Below are 21,043 nucleotides of genomic sequence, written 5' to 3' on the forward strand. Positions count from 1 at the left end.
TGAAGACATCCATCCACCCTAATAAGGCCTGTGGCTTCATCATACTCGGGTGCAAGAGAGCTCAAGCAACTATCAGAAGGAAGTGGCTGTCCAGCCTTCAAAGCCTTAAATTAATCGTTTTGGGCTTGTACTCGAAGGAACTTCTCTGCATCAATATAATCAGAGGCCTCAGCCTGAGTGTCAGTGTCTGCAGCAGCTGCCCTGTGAAGGGACCTAACAGTGGCCTGAACAAGCTTTTGCCATGTGTGGAACTGGCTTGGGTCAGGAAGTGGAGAATTGGGCACTGAATTGGTTTCAATAAAGGCAGCTTTCTTTAACACACTGAGGTTGGGCTCTGCTTCAGTGTTGGGCATAGATGGTCATTGGTTGGCTGGATGAATAAAAAAGGCTGGTCCAGAGCTCTACGGGTAGGACCTGCCATCTCCGTCAGCATAAGCCCTCATTTAATGTGGTTGGCAGGCTTGAGCCAAATCAGCATACCTCCAATCTGCCACATTGGTAAGAGTCTAGATTTCTGCGATACAGGTGCCCACAAACACCTTGAGTTGGACCATAAAGTGACCTTGTTGATGGGAAGGGTCAGCTCAGTTTGAATAAAATTGGTTAACTGGGCCCCAGTCAGTGCTGCACTCAGCTCTAAATGAGGCATGGACAGGCATTTGCAGGGTGCACTTCTACACCGGACCAAGACGAAGACAACATGGACTTGCCCTTGTCCGTCTGTGGAGCATAAGTAGGCCACCGAACCATATGCCCTGTCCAATGCATCACAAAAGACATGAAACTCCCGGATAACAGACGTGGTGTCAGCGCAGGCCAGTGTGTATGGTCGAGGGAACTGCAGGTGAAGATGATTTGAATGTTCTCATAGGTAGCCATTTCTCTCTAAGGTGCAGAGGCTCAATAAGGTAATTTCAGCCAAGATCTTGCTTCCCGAGTTTCTTTGTATAAGAACATTAGCCCTTGTGGTGATTGGGATGATAAAGCCCAAAAGGCTATATTGGCTTTCTAAAGTCTTATACAGGTTCCTCATGGTAGGCTGAAGATTCTCTAGAGACTGGATTTTATGTTTAAGCGTGGGCTTCCATGGTGCAGCGACCATTGTGTAGGAGGACTTTAACCACCTTCAGCATGACTTGTTGAGTGGTTGGGTTTGTCAAGGTAAACCCATGTAGGTGGTAGGCTCACCCTGAGAACAGCTCTAGAGGTGTCATTGATGGAATCATGGAGAAATGTGAAATGCAGCTCTTTACAGACCTTACATGGACGCTTGAGCATACAGGTGTCTACAGCATGGGCCTGACCGCATCTCCAGCAACATTTACTCTCTCTAATCCAAATGACTATCTGGGTGGTGGTCTACTCCTAGAAGTTTTTGCAAGAGCTGAGGTAATTGTCCCTGTTGTAGCAATGGGAAAACGTAATTTCTCACTTGAGCTTATGCTATGCCAACCTCATACGCCGGAACTCGACTCTCTTGTGAACACGCGGGCGGCCGTTTCCGGAAGCCAGTGATTATAGTTTATAAAGTTATAAATATGGATTTTTTCTTACAAAAACACTTCGCTTCAGAAGGCCTTTATTAACCCCCTGGAGCCATATGGATTACTTTTTTGATGGATGGATGGATGTGCTTTTTTGGGCTTCAAAATCTACCATACACTCCCATTAATTACTTGGAAGAGCCAGGATATTTTTTAATATAACTCTGATTGTGTTTGGTTAAAAGAAGTAAGTCATATACACCTAGGATGGCTTGAGGGTGAGTAAATTATGGGATAATTTTCATTTTTGTGTAAACTAACCCTTTAACAGTTTAAACATCAATATAATTGTAAAATGTTTTTTATTGTCGTTCAACCATATACAATTAGTACAGTACACAGTGAAACAAGACAATGTTCCTCCAGGACCATGGTGCTACATAAAACAACATAGGACAAACACAGGACCACATGGGACTACACAGACTAAATAACATAGTAATAGTTGTATAATATAAACATCAATCATCCGTGATAACAGCATAATCATGCACTTACATTTCTTGCCTAAACGCATTATCACAATGTAAAACCAAGGTGCAAAGACATCGCTTCCTGTGTGCAACACTGAAACCGGAACATCTGGAAAACAACATGTAAACTTTAGTTCCTAGGACAGGCTTTCTGACACCAACATTGAATCATATCACATCAATGAATCACACCAGCAATTACATTAAACAAGAAAACACCCTTGGGCCAGATGCACAAAGTTAACCAAAGGGGGGAAAAAAGAAAAGAGTAGTTTCATTTGCAAAGTACAACAAACAAGAGACCTGGGATTCTCAGCATGATTCCAGACCTGCTCTGCTGGCCATATTTGGTTTGTGGATGGTGAAAGCTAATGCTTTTAATGGGACCCTGAAAATTGGGTACTGACCGTGATCCTGTGTTCAATTACTACACTATGCACACCATCACAAGCGTTCTTTTGGTGGCCCCACCCAAACACCTCAGCTGCATTTTACATCTGTGTTGACACTAGCAGCACACCCTTCTTCTTTAGAAAATGAAAGTTTACTTCACCTATAAGCTTGCCTGTGCTTCATACCATTCTGATAAGTACCGCATTAGTTTCAGTCATGCAGGTGTGGCTGTCACAGGTAACATGACTGGAAACAGTACGGATTGTTTTGGCAGAAGGAAATGTTATGTACAGATTGATATCTGAATGTAAAAATGCTGTCCAAAATTTGTGAATTGATTTTAGATGTGACCTTGTGGTCAATCTTGGTTAAACTTGCCTTCAGCCCTGGTCTATCTGCCTTAATAAATGTATTCAATGTAATCTAATTCCTTTCAGGGCTGCCAACTCTCACGCATTGAGCATGAGAGTCACGCAATTGACACTGTTCTCATGCTCTCACGCCACACGCACCTTTTCTCACGCAGTGATAACATTGCGGAGCAAAGAGGGCACTGACAGCACATGGACAGACAAGACAGAGCAGGCAGCTCCGTGCAACAGTGAGTTATTCAGACCAATCAGGGAGAATCCAGCAGCATAGCGTCTCTCCCTCCCCCCGCCTCCAAAAAAACTCACGCCGAGCTGAACTCAAAAGTTGGCAGCCCTGCCTTAGTTATTATGTATGAGAGTTGTTGCCATGTCTCAAGTCAAAACAGCACAGTCGCATTACTTTTACCAATATATTGGGCAATAGCTGTACAAGCTTTACTATTAAATGATGCAATAGTTTTAACAAATTTTATGACTCATCAGTGGAGGCTGATTCCGTAAAGACTACATGGAAAACATCAAACTGTTTAGGTTTAATTTAATCTGACAGTCTAATATATAGCTTATATATAAAATATAATATAAAGTTTAATATAGCACACTATACGTACAACTGTCTCACAAGTTTGTTTTCTTTTAAAGGAATTTTCCGGGTTCAATTCAAGTTAAGCTCAATCAAGAGCTTTTGTGGCATAATAATGATAACCACAACAAATTATTTAAACAAACAAACAAAACAAAAAACTATGGGTTACATTGAGGCACTTACAAAAGTCGATGGGGGCCAATCTATAAACGTTCAGATACTCACTGTTTCAAAAGTACAGCCACAAGTCATAAACAATATATGTGTTAACATAGTGCAATAAAATCACATACCAACATTTTCTGTTTTAAGTTATAGCAAATGTACAACTTTTTTGCCATAGCGATGTAATGCAACAAACCCTTAAACCCTAAAATAATAGTAAAAACTTTTCAGCTCAAATAATACACAAGTTTTAACAGAAGAATTAATGTGATGCTTTTATAAAATTATAAGCTTCACATTTCTGCCTTTAAACCCTCCAGAAATTGTTCCTATTCACTTTCATTGTGTCTCAATGTAAGCTCAATTTTTACATTTTTTAAAGAAAAGGAGGGACGAGTCCAAATCATTTTCTTGTGGTCATCAACATTATTTCACAAATGCTGTGGACTGAGCTTAACTTGTATTGAAACTGGAATATTATGTTAAAATGGATGAAAATGGATGTATATTCAAGTATGTATACTAATTTTAGATGTCACAATTAAACTGTGATTACTTGTTATTAGGGACCACTGTCATAAAGAAAAGAAAAACAAAATAGCAGGAACATTCTGAAAGCTATTAGGACATGCCATATTAATGTAATATGACTTTACAGTAGTAACATTAACGGTACTGTATTATTATGGTGGTAACTATGGTTACAACAATAAATGTTCATGGGCCATGAAAGATTTGTTTTTCACATAATTCGTGATAAATTGTGTTCCGGTCATACTCGATAATGATACTATATGTTGATTTTCTGTCAGTATGCTCGCGAGCCAGGAAAGAGAGTCGCTCCGCGCGGAAGGCAGGAAGCAGCGCGTGGGCAGTCTCTCCCTCCGTGTCACAGCCTGCGTCACACGCCAGGAGGGAGTTTTCCACTGACGAAAAGACTGCGCTGCTCAGCCGTCTGCTTCAGACAAGAGGAACAGCTTCAGCTGCTGTAAGCCGAGCGCACAATAGGCACACAAACAGAACGGGACCTTTATACGGATAAAAACGCAATCGTATCACTTGGATTATTATCGGTTCATCCTTTACTACATTGTGATATATTACTAATGCTGATCGGATACATAATCGGTGAGTAGCGGAGGTCCGCGCTGTTTAACGTTGCACTTGTAATTTGTCTAATGGCCAAACCTCGGTGCTGGAGTCCAGCCAAATAGTTTGAATGTTCGTTTCTCTCGTCACTATAAACAGATAAATATATGTTGTGTAACCATGTTAAAGTAGCGAAGTTAAGGACAGTGTTGTGGGTTGCCGTAACATACTACTAAAGTTTACATAATTCGCTATTGTCTCGCTTTTGCGTTTCAGTGTAATTAATACACGTATAGCTTATACAAATTATTTTAAGTAATAAACTCGGCTCTATTTATTTTTGCTTAAAAATACAATTGCTTAGGCTACCTTTTATATTCTTGTACGACAATGGGTATGTGTTCAGATTATATATAAACTTGGCTCATTAAAGATTTTAAATGGCTGTGGTTGAGTTTGTCGCTGGGCTTTATATATATATATATATATATATTTTTTTTTTCATTCGTTCGTTTAAACAGCTGTTGGCTGTTCTGAGCCGGATCCATTGGCAGAATTCCAGCATAGTGGACCTTATGATAAACCGTAGATGCTGGTTTGGATGTGTGAGTGAATTCCTCGTTCACGTTTATAGTGCTGGTGTGTCTTCTGAAGCGAGAGCGACTCCTTAAGGTGCCACACCGTATAATTTTAATAGCGTCTGCCTGCAGATCTGCACTCGTGCACTTTTCAATGATGTCATCGGGGTCTGAGAGTGCATGTGAGGCTACAGCCAGACCGCTCTTGATCATTTGATTATTGCTGTGATTGACATCAGTCAATCACGAGGGGGGCTGATCAGGTCATCACGAGAGAGGGAGGCAACAACCACTAACACGATGTGCACGACGTGATTGGAATAATTGATTGATAATGTAATCTGATGTTCTCATCTCACACTGGTTTGTCAAAGTTGGTCGTTGATTACATATTCATGGGATGATACTTAGTTTTTTCTGTTTTTGGAAGTACGACAGCGATGCTTAAGGCGTAAACTAATATAATCCCTGTTTTATAAACGGATTGAATGTCTGAGATGGAAAGTCATTGCGTTCACCTGTGAACTTTAATCAAGTGTCCTGGTATATTGCGAAAATAGTAGCCTACTTATTATTGCTGTTTTGTTTTCTGGGTCTGTGTGGTAGAGGAGTTATTTATTTGAACGCGTTTAATGTTGTCGCGCGCGTTTGCAGATTCCATGCAGTCAGTTTAATGGTATGTTACTGCTGTCTCTCGCGTGTCCTCACGCGGATTGTTTGTGGGAATGATGAACATCGTGTCGCTGACTCCGTTTGTACACAGCACCGTGATAAATGTCTATTTTTTTATTTATTGTTCTTAATAAATAAATTGAGTGAATGAAGTGTTTTTTTTTTTTTTAATTGTGTCGGTCACTCACGGTGGTTCACCGGTCGCAAATTACATTTACCTTGAAATAATCAGTGTAGCCTGTGTAAGGAGCAGTGTTGTATTTTGGATTAGGTTAACGACATCAAATTTATCAAACAGTACGCTTAAAACACAATCGTGCCTTTTTTATTTACTGGGTTGAGAAGGTGCAAATTGCCTTTCCTATTAGTCAGCCAATCAGCTGATTTAAGTGGCATGAGTACATCTGGTGTGGCTGTCTAGGCAGTTTCCTCCTGTCTTCATGTGTCTCATCTAAACCAGACTACCGTTTATTTGTGAGATGTCTGCATTTGGGGAGGCATCACACAACATGGCATGTTTTTATTAAGACACACACACCCCAGACTGGGTGTTCCTATTTGGGGTAGTTCAGTGTGTGGCTTTTATGCAATGTGATTGGGGGAGGTGGGGACCCTGGTGTCTCTAAAACAGCAAAACAGAGGCAACCCATCTGTTTCGTCACTCTAGCATTCCTCCCAGCTTCTGTGGTACCAGCGAGTGCCCCAGACATTAGCTGACCCCTGCACTCCCCCACTCTAAACACACATACACGCTTTCCCTTGGGAGTCTCTAAGCAATGGTAAAGACAGATAGTATTAGTTCTGACACCATTAAGTTAGAGCGAACTGAGCAAGCCAGTGACTTCTCATTGAAGATTCATTCTGGAAGTTTGCATTTTGGATATTGATGCAAATTGTTCCATGAGTGATGGAAATATCTCATCCAGATTAGGTATTTTCCTGGGCTGTCATACTTTCCACTCGTTGACTTAAAACGTGAGGAGCAGTTGGTTCAAAACGTCTGTAAGCTTTTTAATCACTTGCTGTGGTGCCTGTGTCTCTCTTATGAATGATGTAATGCTGTTTAAATGGATAATTTACCCAAACATTAACATTCTCTCATTATTTACTCACACTCATGTCATCCCAGATGTGTATGACTTTCTTCTGCTGAACACGAAGATTTTTAGAAAAATATTTCAGCTCTTTAGGTCCATACAATGCAAGTGAACCGAAATTTTGAAGCCGCAAAAAGCATATAAAGTCAGCATAAAAGTAATCCATAAGACTTAAATCCATGTCTTCTGAAGAATTTCACATTCTTTTGTTTTTGGCAATTCACATTCTTCATGCGTCTCGCCACATATTGGGCATGGAGGAGAATTTATAGTAAGAATGACTTAAATATTGATCTGTCTCTCACACACCCCTATCATATTACTTCTGAATAAATTGATTTAACCACTGGACTGTATATGGATTTCATGCTGACTTATGTGCTTTTTGGAGCTTACATTTTTTTTTTTCAATTCCCATTCACTTGCATTGTATGAACCTACAGAGCTGAGATATTATTCTAAAAATCATGGTTTGTGATCAGCAGAATAAAGCTCAATATCACACATCTGGGATGGCATGGAGGTAAATGATGAGAATTTTCATTTATGGATTACTATCACTTTAAGGGACATCTGTCTTGTTAGTGTTGTCCAAACTCCTTTTATATGCAAAAAGTTTAAATGAACAGGTTTGGAAATGTACATTGTGATTTAACCATTAACATGTGTCAGGTAGGAGGACCATATAGCTATTATTCAAAGGCCTGTGAGAGAAATCTTCATCTCTACCATTTTAACGTAATCTTTGAGGTGTGTTATATATTATATGCTCCATCAGATGTTTTTATGGATATGCCTATCTGAGGTGGTTTCTTTTGGGGAATAGTGGTTTGGAGTACACAGACACATCTGGAATAGAGCAAACCATTTTCCTCTTACAGAATGTGTCACTGTGCCAAAGGAGAATTCCTGTGGGAAACATCATATTATTTATTTGTTTAAAGTTCTCGCCGACAACCCTCCCACATCAGTGTGCATTCTTATTTGGATGAATGTGTACTCCGCATGGGTTGAGGTTCAGGAACAGAATGTCTCTGGCATAGGTAAACACCCAGCATTCTAATGATCAACACAACACTCTTCCTTCTCCCCGTGACAGCAGTTTCAATGGCCTGACCAGCGGGGGGCGGGCTCTGCGCTGCACTTCTCGACCAATATGCATTCTTGTCTAGATGCTGGTGGAATTTTGGCAGCTGTTCGCCTCTGTATTATCTGGATTTGATTATCTTGCACCTTTCAGTACACCTTAAGCCAGTACAGCAGTGATCCCCAGTGATTAGCCTGTGATAGATATTTCAGAGCCACACTTTTAGAGTGTTTTCCTCCCTGGCTTCAGTCAGTTTAGATGAGGTACATTCTCTTGCTAATTTATCTTGTGTGGATGTGCTAAGCTGTGAGCTGGAGCAGCAAAGTAAACTCTTTTGCATCAGTGTTAAAATGGTTAAAGAAAACTAACTAAAATAATTTTTGTAAACAAAAATAAAAAACTGAAATTAATGGATAAATCTGAAACTAAAATATTTTTACTAACTAACAAAAAAAAAAAAATCTCATTCATTTTAGTTTTTGTTATACTAGGGGCAAATATGGGCAAAATGGGACACGTTTCTTAATTTTACATTCTTGTCACTTTGAATTATGATCTAAATACATAACCTAATATTATACCTTTAAAGAAAGCTTAGGATGTCTTTGTCAAAAGCAAAAATGAAGAAATATTCAATAATGCGTGTGATGTAGAACCTTTGAAGACCCTCTTTTTACCAAATCCCAGATTTTTTTAAAGCAGTGCTGGTAAAGTGGGACTAATGAAAAATTATTCTCTAGAAAATATCTACATCTATTTGGAATTCATTTTTATATGTTCATATACACTTTCACATCATATCATTAAGTTAACTTATCATTTTTCATAACTTTAAAAAGATTTACCTCAAATTTCTGTCATTTTCTTTAACATTGCTTTTCCCACCAGTGGTCATGAAATGAGCTCTGCCACACATCCCCAGTAAAATATTCAATTTAAAACCTCAAAAAGATAAAGGGAGAGTTGACCCTTAAATTAAAATTATCTCATAATTTATTCACCCACACGCCATCCCAGGTTTGTAAGACTTTCATTCTTCTGCTGAACACAAAGATTTTTTAGAAGAATATTTCAGCTCTGTATGTCCATAAAATGCAAGTCAACAGGGTACAAAACTCTGACATTCCAAAAAGCACAAAGACATATCCATAAGTAGTTTAATCAATTTCTTAAGTGATCTAATCTGTTTTGGGTAAGAACAGACCAAAATGTAACTCCTTTTCACTGCACATCTTGCAATTGCAGTCTACAAGACCGATCATTATTTCAAGCTTGATTATACTTACTAGTAGAGTCTGCGGAGTGCTAGATGGCTCTGGGATATAACATCAAGCTTGAAATCATGATTGCCAAGGAGATGGCTGATGTACAGTATTTACAGTAAAAAGGACTTAAATATTGATGTTTCTCACCTATCATATCTCATCTGTAGGTATGGATTTGACCGCCAGAGTCTTATGGATTTTATTTATGCTGCCTTAATGTTCTTTTTGGAGCTTCAAAATTTTGGCCCCTTTTAACTTGAATTGTATGAACGTATAGAGCTGAAATATTCTTCTAAAAATCTTTGTGTTCAACAGAAGAAAGTCATACACATCTGGGATGACATGAGGGTGAGTAAATAAGAACTGTAATTTTCAGGCGAACTATCCCTTTTATTTTTTTTACTCCCCAAAGATTAGATTAGTAGTGATTTATAATCATTTAAGGAAATACATATGTATACAATGTGGATCAAGCTTAAATGTCTTTTCATTTTACCCATAATCACCCTATTTTATAAAATGTGCAACATTTACAATCTACATTAAACATGAAAATACCACTCCCCTGATAATTTAAATTATATTTTATACTACACCAGTAAATGCTTTGCTTTGGCAGCCATAAAAAATACTAAAACTAAAATACTAGGCTAAACTAAATTAAGACAAATTGAATATAAAATAGAATTAAAAGTTAAATCAAAAATCAAAACTATAATAAGTCTTGCATTAGATCAGGTTGGGATTTCCACTGTTTGCATGTGTGTTTGGTGCAGGCTAGCAGTTCAGGTGGTGTTCATGACTGGTGTTATGCTCTTCAAAGCTAGGACTGTGAGAGCTGGTGAGTTAAAAAAAAACTATCAATGCTTAATAATACTTACATGCTATATTTAGCATCACAGCACTGTGCTGACAGAGGTTAAAGATCAGTTTTAGCAGTCTGCTGCTTTCAAGGATGCTCTTGCTTTCCCTCTGCATAAGATTTGTATTTGCCTGCCTTTGTGACAACAGCTTTGAGAATACCTCATCAGGACAGTGCCTTTATTGGAATGGCAGCACGGCATAATTTATGAACCAGTGCAAACATCTCACCTTCTCAGCCCTGTCCCAAGCATATGGGATACTTTGTCTGTCATCTCTTTCACTCTGGAGTCTGGACAGCAAATCCAGATCTGCTCTGTGGCATATTTAGTGGTAGACCGTAGGGGTGGCTAAAAATATAGATTTCCTGATGCATTGTGATCTTCATTTGAACAGTTTCTATTGATTCTTAAATCCCAAGATCGATCTTTTACTCTATGCGCAATCCTCTGCTACAATAAGAGGATGTCACTCGCATTTGATTTTATTTTTTTATACCCTTTCTGTTCTTCACAGACAGCTGTTTATCAAAAGCAACAAAAAATAAACATTAAATTTTTATTAGGCATAGCACAGATGAGATAAAGCCATTCGTGTCTCTCTCGTTAACATTCGTTTATTTAACTATGATGTTTACAGAAATGCCATTGATTTGTGTTCAACAAATCAATGTAATCACCTGTTAATAGGTCAAATTAAACATTAACCATGTAAAATACATTATTACTAAAATACATTATTAATTAAATACATTGATTTGTTACTTTTTAATAAGTTAAAATGTTACAAATTATGAAAAACGAATCAAATATTATTTGTAATTCATATTTTCATATTATATCTAGTTAGAAGGTCTCCTGTATAATTACCAGCATTAGCTGGGAGAGAATTTCTTTCATATGCAAGCAAAAATAACTAAAATGTGCCCATATTAATTGATACTAAATCAAAATCAGAATCTAATCGCGGGATTGTGATTTGGAATCTAATCAGAATCAAATTGTGGAATCTGTATCAATACCAAGCCCTTGTAGACAGACCTCTCTTTGTTTTACCGGTATTTGTTTTCTTAACATTTGTTTGTGAGTGCAATTGGACAAGCTCCAGATTGACCTCCAATTGAGCACCCCATCCCCCTTATATACACCCCCCAATTCCTGGGATTAGCTCGTCATCATAGTTTCTTCCCGTTAAGCAAGATTAACAAATCAATGTGTCAGGTAGGCTGCAGTCAAGAGACAATGACCCACTTCTAACACCCAGGTCCTCCACTCTTCCCCACTATCTCCATCTCTCTCGAGCCTTCCTTCCCCTCTCCCTACTGTCCAAAGTCCTTAATTACAACTCTTCTGCATGGTAAGCATGCATGCATGCCATCCTCAGGGAATCCTCTGTGGTTTGTGGGTTTTACTTTTTCTTCTTTACAGAATGATGTGAATATGTAAGTTAAACCATTGTGCTCTCCAATAGCTGTCACACATGAGTGTTTGTGGGATGCCTGTTACAAGAACAGGGACTAGACAAGCACCAGATGCTGTGTGCAGGTGCTCTCTTGTTTCTCGAAATGTCATGTTGAGAAAAGTCAAAAGCCAATTTCCTAGTCAAATGAGTAGATGAGTATGAATTCCTCTGTCTTTTGCTTTGTGTGTGGTGGCAATCAGCTTTCCTCATATCATTAATTCAATATCCCTTTTCATACAATTAGGCAATTATGAAAGGACTCCATTCATAAGACCTGCAGACGTTCATGGGCTTGTCTGTGCAGAAAGTCACTTGTTGTCGATGATGCAAGATGAAGCATGTAAGGGTTTGCTTTCTCTGTGCTGGCTGTTTGCATGCAAATGTGGACCGATCTGGGTACATACTAGTCCTCGCAGTAAAAATAGATTATGTCCTTAGCCTGTAGTGCCATTTTCAGACAAGTCAGCTGTTTGCCCTGTCATTTGACGTTTTAAAACCCCTGTCAGCAGCACATCCAATTATGGCAAAAACTATTGCATAACTTCTGTTAAGACTTTGGCTTGTAGAAAAGAGTTAATTTATTGTTTGCAAGGTCTTTGGGCTGGTGTTGCATGAGCAGATAAGATTGGTGACATATAGAGCCACCAGTGGATGGTCCTTTTTGAAGTTATTGTCAGGTTTATAATCATATCAAATTCACCTCATGCTTTTTGGCAGCGACATTTGGCAGTGGAGGAGCCGTGGCTGAATGTGCAGATGGCACAGACGCATCGTCGATGTCTGGCACATTTACGATGGCAGCGCTAATGTGTGAAATGCACATGAGGAACTTTTTCTCAGTCTGTGTGCATGCAAACATAGAAACCTGTTGGTAAGGGGGTCTTTTGTGTTTGTGCACAAAGCTCGTTTGCTTTATTTTACTGCATGTTTCTGCAATATTGTGGTCTTGCCATAATTTTATTAAGGTACTTTAACTGCACTGTGAAAGAGTAAAATTAAGCTCCAAGGCTTGAATATTAGACAAATAACAGACTTTTATTGTGAGTCATATTATGTTAGTCATACTTTATGGAAGGGATGAATCAGTGTCATTTGGCTCTTTAATTTCTGGTTGATGACACAACATAGTCTAAGATTGTGAGTTGTATAAACTGCCGTCATGACAGTCTGTCAATTTATTTTTTCACAGAAGTCACTGTGTGGGTGAGAACAAGCCTCATTTTGCAATACATATTTACTGTTCATTATCACTTGCCATCAGACATCTGGGGAATAAATGGTAGCAATGTCTGCATTTGTACTGGGAGAAAATTTAGTTCTAAGAATGATAAATAAATACTAGCTGTCACACCTTTAATGAAGTTCAGTTTTGTAGTTGTCAGTTTTCTCAAAACTCCTGTTATCTTTAAATCACAACTCTTCCTTCCTTCCATTCTGCCTGTTTCAGCATGAACATGCCTGAGCTGTAAAGTGCAGCACAAAGCTTGTGGCTGAGGTGAACTAGCTGACAGGGTTTATCTCGGGGCAGAGAAATAAATGAGTCCACAGCCACCAGTATCAAATTATGGTTTTGTATAAACGCCTGTGTTGCACTAGATCTAAGAAACCCTTAAAAAGTGGATGGGCACTGGCTAGACTGTTCCTGCCAAAGGATTGATTTGCTTTTATTGCCCAATAAGCTATATCTCCACAGGAGCAGTTACAAATGCATTCTAGGCTTACATAACAAACATGTTCACTGTGCCAAGCTGTGCACACATTCACTAATGAGTCTCGTAAAATGCATTTAGCAGCTGCGAAAAGTGTAATTTCACACTATCGGAGCAGGGATGTGTATATTCTTTGAGTGGGGTAACCCTAATTCCCCCCCTCTCTAATGTGAATGTATTCAGTCCCCCTCCTAATCAATATATTTGTCTAACTGGTTGAATTTGTAAGTGGGTGAAAGGTTCTGTAATTGTTGACTTGCACCAGAGGGATGTGATTGATTCTTGTTTTACTCTTAGCTCAGATGCAGTACAAAGTGCGGTCAGCCAGTAGTTTGGAGAGAAATGCTAATGGCCTGTATTAAAAAAAAAAAAAACATCAACGGATGTTGTGTTGCTATAAGGACGAAGAGAATTTCTCACTACATCCACATGGACCAATATTGTCTAAGCACTGCTTGCACTATAGACAATTTCCACAGCCAAAACATTAGCCATCACCCAAGGCCAGATTGTATATATGAATATGTTTGCATTGTACTGCCTTTACAATTAACTTTCAAGGGGTTTTCTCTTAATCATGTAAATGGCCATATTTGTTGTAATAGAACATTTTTTAATGGCTTGGCTTAGTATGCAAATACTTTAAATAATCATTTTCCATCTTTGCTTGTGTTCCACAGACCACCAACGCTAGCGCCATGAGCGGGGTTCTCAAGAGGAAGTACGAGGAGGTGGAGGAGGACCCATGCTACTCTTCGTCCTCCCCCTCCTCTCTCTCCTCCTCTGCCTACTCCGAGTGGGACTCCGATGGGGAGAGCTGCTACTCGGACACCCTGGATTCAACCCCCAGCAACCCCAGCTCTCCAGCAACATCCTTTAACAGTGAGTTTCCCCCCAAACAACTGATAACGGCACTTTACACATCTCTACATACTGGCTGCTACATGCATAATTTTGCATGGCTTATCTTGGTGCAAGCCACTCTGTGTCTTGCCTGATAAGACATCATTTAGAATGGATGGATGAAACTTATTACACACACAGGATGTTTTTATGTAGAGTGCATTACCTGACCACAGTACTGGATGTCCATCCAGGAAGTTGAAGGTGGCCTGCAGTGTAAGGTGTGTTGGGTCAGGATGGCAAACGGTTCAGTTTCCCAGGATGACAGGGCAGGATGTCAGCGAGAATGCCATGTGATGTATGGTGAATGAACACAGAGCTTTGTCTGAGCACTGGCATGAACCCAGCACAGGTGCTGAGAGAGGCGTGGAGGAGAAAGGCAAGGAGGAAGGGAAATTATATGGCTGTCTGGTCATGTTTTTGAAACAGAAAGTGGTAGAATAGTGAGGGTAGATGCCATATTTCAGTCAGTTTCAGAACAGTCCATTCAATTGAAAGATACGCATCTTCTCCAGTGCCAATGCAAATTAACTTGAGGACAATGTATAGAGCTGATCTGTTCTTCAAACAATAACATGCCTTGTATTTCTGAGGTGGCTCTGCACATAAATCAATTGGGACCATCTCAGACATTATTCACTGTACTTTTAGGTTTGTCCGTCAAATCATTTTTTTTTTCTTTTTTCCAAAAGTCCTGTTAGACAAGGGCAGAACATATTTGCACAGGCTTCTAGAAGAAGATAGGGAAATTGTGCATGGTTGGGTTCCCACCAGATTGCAAGTCTAATGTAAACCAGCTGTGGGGACAGTGAGATCCATTTCCTTCTGTTCACTCCAGATAACAATCGGTGAGCTGGCGGCCCCAGGGGAGAACTGCTCCTCTCTCACACAGAGGTTAACAATTCAACATGAAGTATTCCTGCAGAGAGGAAATGGAGTTTACAATAAAAATAATGGACATACTCCATAGCTTATTCCCACATGTGGTTTCCCCATATGGTTTTCTTGTATAGTGTGAAAAATAATTCCCTTTTGTAGATTAGGGATAATTTGACCACTGACATAGACTGATTCACTGGGTGACTGTTGGTCTTGTCTAGTTGTAGGAACTATTTGCAGGGGTGGTTAGGATGTTGGGATAGCCTGTCTTAAAGAAAGATGGGGTGTATAAAAAGTTACTTCCTTTGAATGCCCTTTACAACCTCCAGAAACCTCAAACTTTCAGATCAGCCGCTGGGTTGTGATTTTGGAAGCTTTACTGTCTCTGCACACTTCAGTGCCAAGGGGAAATTCCTGGGTGGATTGTCAGACACGAGAGCGAAGAGGAATGCAGTTGTCTTCACATATGGCTGGATTGTACAGAAAACTTATCTAGGATTTCTGCACATCTATTCTGATGTTTATTGGTGAAATCATGTACGTTTTTGTAGTATGTCAGTAATTGACTGTATGGATCTACCTTTGGCGTTTACTTCAGGGCTCAACCATCTTGTGATTTGATGTGTGTGGCCTGCCATCTAGTGACCTAATGTTTTCCCTTAGAGGATTCCAAGTCCACCAACTTAACCAGACAAGAACCTTGATATGAGACATGTCTTATATTTATCCTTTTTTTACTACTTTTTTTTTTTCTCTCCACTCAGCCACCTCCATCTTGAAGAAGGCCAAGCGCACACGGCGAGGCAACGTACAGTTTGACCAGGTTACGGTTTTCTTCTTCCCTCGTTGCCAGGGCTTCACCAGCGTGCCCAGTCGGGGAGGTTGCACCCTGGGCATGGTGCAGAGGCACAGTGCCAAGCGCTGCTACACTTTGGCTGAGTTTGCTGTAGAACAGCGCCGCCTACGGACAGAGAAACTTAAGAACAGAATGAGGGAAGAGAAACTGGAAGCTCTCAAGCTGAAGGTATTTTTGAGTTTAATTTTCACTAAATAAATTGTAAAAAAAAAAGGGATATCTCTCAAAAATGAAAATTTTCTCATCATTTACTCATGATGTTTTAAACTTGTATGAAGTAATTTTTTTCTGTGGAACACAAAAGATGTTAGCTGATCCAACTTTAAATAAAAGTTTATCTTTTTAACATTAAAACAATTTGCAGTATAAAATCGTAACCATGCAAATCCTTTTGCCTTGGCAGCTTACCAAAAATGGTACCCAAGTGTCCGAAGAGGCTGACAGATTGACAATCGATGACATCCCTGAGGACGAAGTCAACATTAGTGGTGTAAACTTGGATAATGGTTCCTTTCTGCATCCCCATCCATCTAAAAAAAGGCACACAATCCTCAAAGCAGCTGGCGTGAAGAAGATCGATAAAGAGGAGAAGCGGCAACTGCATGAACTGCGTTTGTCAAGGGAGGACTGCGGATGTGACTGCCAGGGCTTCTGCGAGCCAGAAAGTTGCAGCTGCAGTTTGGCTGGGATCAAATGTCAGGTAGGGCTTCAGTCCCAGTAGACTTTCCTTCAGCCTCTAAACATCTAATCTCCAATGAGTTTATGGGTAATATTTACTAGTTTTGCTTACCGAATGTGCTTAAGTAATGTGATTATTGACTTTTCAGATGGACCACTCATCCTTCCCATGTGGCTGCACTAAAGACAGTTGTGGGAACACGGAGGGCCGTATCGAGTTCAACTCTAGCCGAGTTCAGACGCACTACATCCACACCATCATGAAGTTAGAGCTAGAGAAACGTCTCGGGGAGCACATGACAGAAAACGAGACCACTTCTGAAAAACAGCCAGATTGCACAGTCCATCCAGCAGAGGGCAGCACAGTGCCAGAAAGTCCTGCCTTTCACTTTAACTCGGAGCTAGTTGCTGCAGGAGAGAACAGCTGTAGCAGCGACATGACTGATTCGTCCTGTTCTTCAGGCCAGAGCGAGGACTCTGAAGTTGTCGAAAGCTGTCAGTGCGAGCAATCGTCGCTAGATGTTGACGAAAATGGACTCGCAAGAATTTTAAGCTTTAGCGACACAGACAATGAGGACCGTTCTGTTAAGAGCAGAGGCACTGATGGTTGCAATGATAACTGCAACCATCTGCAGAAAAAGAGTGAGTTGTCATCTATGGGGTACGGAATCTTTAGCACAGCAGATGTATCTCCCAGCGACAGTAAGCTTGGCACATCGCAAACAGACTCTTGTACGGACATCAGTAGCACAGCCATGTCTGAGCTATTAGACGAGAACGCTAATCAAGGAAACACTCTATTCCACAGTGGATTTGTACCCCACACTCCCTCGCCCTCCATCGATCACTCGGCTAGCTATATGGACCTGAGTCTCTCCTCAGAATCGGACCTTGAGTTCTTTGATGGCTTCCCTTGTCTGGGACCAAGCTCGCTTTACAACTCCCTCAAGGAGTATGAGCATGTGGACAACTTTTTTCAGTTCCAGTTGCCTAGTTACCCCAGCCTTCCTCAAGCTGCCGACCCAGGCACCTGTCTCCTGGAGTCTCTGATTGGCTTGTCAGATTCTGTCCCAGAACCCCCGGCCACCTTTACAGATAATCAGATGCTTGAGGACGCAATGAAGCTCTCAATGATGGAGTCTGTAAAGGTCTAATGTTGTATGATCACTATATAGAACAATTCAGTGATTTTAAATGAATGCCATTTTTCTTTACTTTATGAATGGATACAAAACGGCCCTCCATCCAATGCTATTAGTAATTGCATTATCTGCCTTTAAGATGTTAGCAAAGCATTAAGTTATAACAGTCTTTATTAACATTATTATTCATGCCATCCCAGTGGCAGCTAACATTTCAGTTCAAATTTTGGAATATTTGTACATATGGCCAGGAAGGTGAAGTATTTCTCACCCACATTGGTGGTATTATCATCATTTCCCATTATTATTGTTAAGGTTATTTAAATGAATTTAAAAGGGGCACAGATAGGAGTCTTGAAATAATACTGATTATATATCTCAGGGACTTTTTCTAGCTTTTGAAACTAATGCATTTTGACCATCGCTGTTATGGATCTTATTGGGTTTTTTTCTGAGAATTTTCACCAAAAACACAAACAGCATTTTAAATGGCCCCATTTTGGGGGGGGCTTCTGTCTATCAATTTTGGACTTGAGATGAAGGGTGGTCTGTACTTTTATTGCAAAGCTAGAGGAAGACTCCTGTTCCACAAAACGGCTCCTTGGGATTTTTAATGGTACACAAATCCCCCAGAGGCTCCTCAGTTTGCACTTTATCCATAATAAAAAATTAACCAATCATAGAACAGATGGGTCAGCTTTAGGTTCACCATATTGTCTCTGAGTTAAAGATTGATTTCATGCCATTTTTGGTGGAAGGTGAAAGTAAGCATTTTTCTTTAATTTATTATACACCACATAAATCATATTCATTATGTAAAAGCATAATATAACTGTGATTCCTAGTGACCATTATTTCTAATTGCTTTTTATTTATTCTTACGGAGTTATTTATTTTTTGTTCATCTCCGAATGCCAGCTGAATATATCTGAGCCACACTGTGCTCTGGAGAAGTGGAAATAATGCAACTTATTTTAGCATTTTTGGGATCTCTGTTCATATTTCCCACCTTAAATGCATTATTAACCTGTTTGAAGCACATATTTTTGTCCTTTAATAATGTTTCATTTGAAGCTGTGGAGGAAGGGGCACCCACAGCAAAGTATTTAATAATCTATTCTATTGCTATGAAGTAACACTTGGGTAAATTATTTCACAGTTAGCATTTAAGTGAGAATTAATGTTTTCATTGCTGGGCAATAAAAAGAATGGAGTATTTAAAGGAAAAAGAAAGAGGAAAAGTTTACTTTGTGCCTGTTAACACGAGGAGCCATGGTTTCCAGTCTAATGAATACGATTTTTTTTTTTTTTATAGCTGATGCTGTGTAATCTACCTATCGATTAAATCAGAATTATGGGTCTATTACGTGACCGACTGAGATATTGCCTACGATAATAGAGAATTAACATTTTGTAACTAATGTAGATTTGAGAATTCTAATCTGTATCTCTGACAAATTATTTTATTAAAATATGAAATCCACAATAATGTTCTAATATAAAAAAAAAAAACATTGTAATATATTAATATACAGTAGTCAAATCTATCCTTAAAATGGTCATTCTGGCCAGGTATGTGCATAGTGAAAACGCAGACACAGAAATATCCTATTTTGGATGCCTGTAATGTAACTACCTAAATTAATCTACAAAGTTAAATTTGATTGTACTCAGAATGGTTGGGCAGACACACCGGTCAACATAAATGGTGGATATAAATTAGTAGTTTCAAAAACGTTCTGTGGATAAATCCTGCATATATTATGCAACCTGTATCGCATTATGCAAAGAAAATGTATTTGTTTTGCCCGTATGCACTCCAAATGAAGACAGTTAAGGGTTGTACGTTTCTGTGTGAGCTCAGAGGAACCGAATCAGAGACAATGTACATATCTGACCATCCACACACACATCAGCTGTTGGCGCAGCCTTGTTTTACCTGTAAGGAGTATTTGCATGACCTGTTAATACATTTGTCTCAGTACTACATGCGTTTAGAAAGCAAAAATGCACATTTAGAAATGTATTTGCTTTTTTTGCCTTCATGTGCTGTTCTTAACTGTTTAGGATTAATTTCCATGGCAATGTGGGCATGGCTTCATTCATTCATTCAAGTCCATCTCATTCCATTGTGAAGATGTATCACCTCATCACAATGAAATGGAAATTATTTGTATTTATTAGTCATGATTGATGTATGTTTTGACCTACAATGCTTTTCAAAGTATTTCTTCTGCCTTTTTGTTGTATATATTTTCTGCTTAAACTAAAGACAAAACCAAGCAGTTATTATATTATATATTTTCATGCTAAACTGTTTCAAGCTGTTCATTTCATTCGTCATTTGACAATAGATTGTCCCTTCAAAATAAAAGTCAAGCTCTTTCTTAAATCTCTCATTGTTTGTCTTGTTCTTTTGTATGTGTGTGTGTGTGTGTGCATAAGTATACAGTTAAAGTTAGAAATGTGCTAATCAAAATAATAAACATGCTAATGTATGTGATTTTACAAAGTATGAGTCCACTTGCATTTTTCTAATTTAATCCGTTTAATTACAAATTATATTATCAGCACAAAAATTTGAGTGAGAATTTTGTGCAAAACCTGATGATTATGATTTAATGATCCTGCATGTACATTTTCAAAGAGCATCTTAAGTGCTTTAATGAAAGTAACCCTTTCTTTTTGTAGAAAATGAGTTAACACAGTTTGCTTATTTGATTCCTGATCACGAAATTGTGTGAAATCGTAAATATTTCATATGTCATTGTAATCATGTAATCACTAGCACGCAAGCAGCATGGAGAGGGGAGCAGGATATTTGCGTTATATTAAGTTTTTCACACCTGTATTCCAGTCTACATCTTGATGAAATCCTCATGATCACACAGCATGTTTTCATCAGTTGAACGGAGGCTAAACAGTATTCAAGTGTGACAAGACTCGCGCTGCATACAAGCCATTCGCGCATCACAAGCCGATCAACTATTTGTCTTTTTTCAGTGAATCGCACCTGCAAAATCCTAAAATTGCATTTTGAACCCCACAATGTGGGTTTGTTTTCTCTTTTAATCGTTTACTGTAATTTTGAGTGTGACTATGGTTTAAGGAGGGTGTACCTGTATGCTGGGTTGGAAATCTCAAGGATTAATAGTGGTGTTTTCCTTATTACATCACATGTTGTTCTTAAAACAAAAAGAAACAAATGAAACATGGAATGTTGGCTGTCATCCG

General features: G+C 39.1%; 1 pseudogene; it reads left to right on the top strand.

The window, feature by feature from the left end:
• Window positions 1–4,456: 4,456 nt before the first annotated feature.
• On the top strand, window positions 4,457–20,202 carry LOC127634065 (cysteine/serine-rich nuclear protein 1-like; annotated as a pseudogene).
• The last annotated feature ends 841 nt before the right edge of the window (window positions 20,203–21,043 follow it).

This window comes from Xyrauchen texanus, chromosome 41 (assembly GCF_025860055.1).
Source record: "Xyrauchen texanus isolate HMW12.3.18 chromosome 41, RBS_HiC_50CHRs, whole genome shotgun sequence".
Taxonomy (NCBI): domain Eukaryota; kingdom Metazoa; phylum Chordata; class Actinopteri; order Cypriniformes; family Catostomidae; genus Xyrauchen; species Xyrauchen texanus.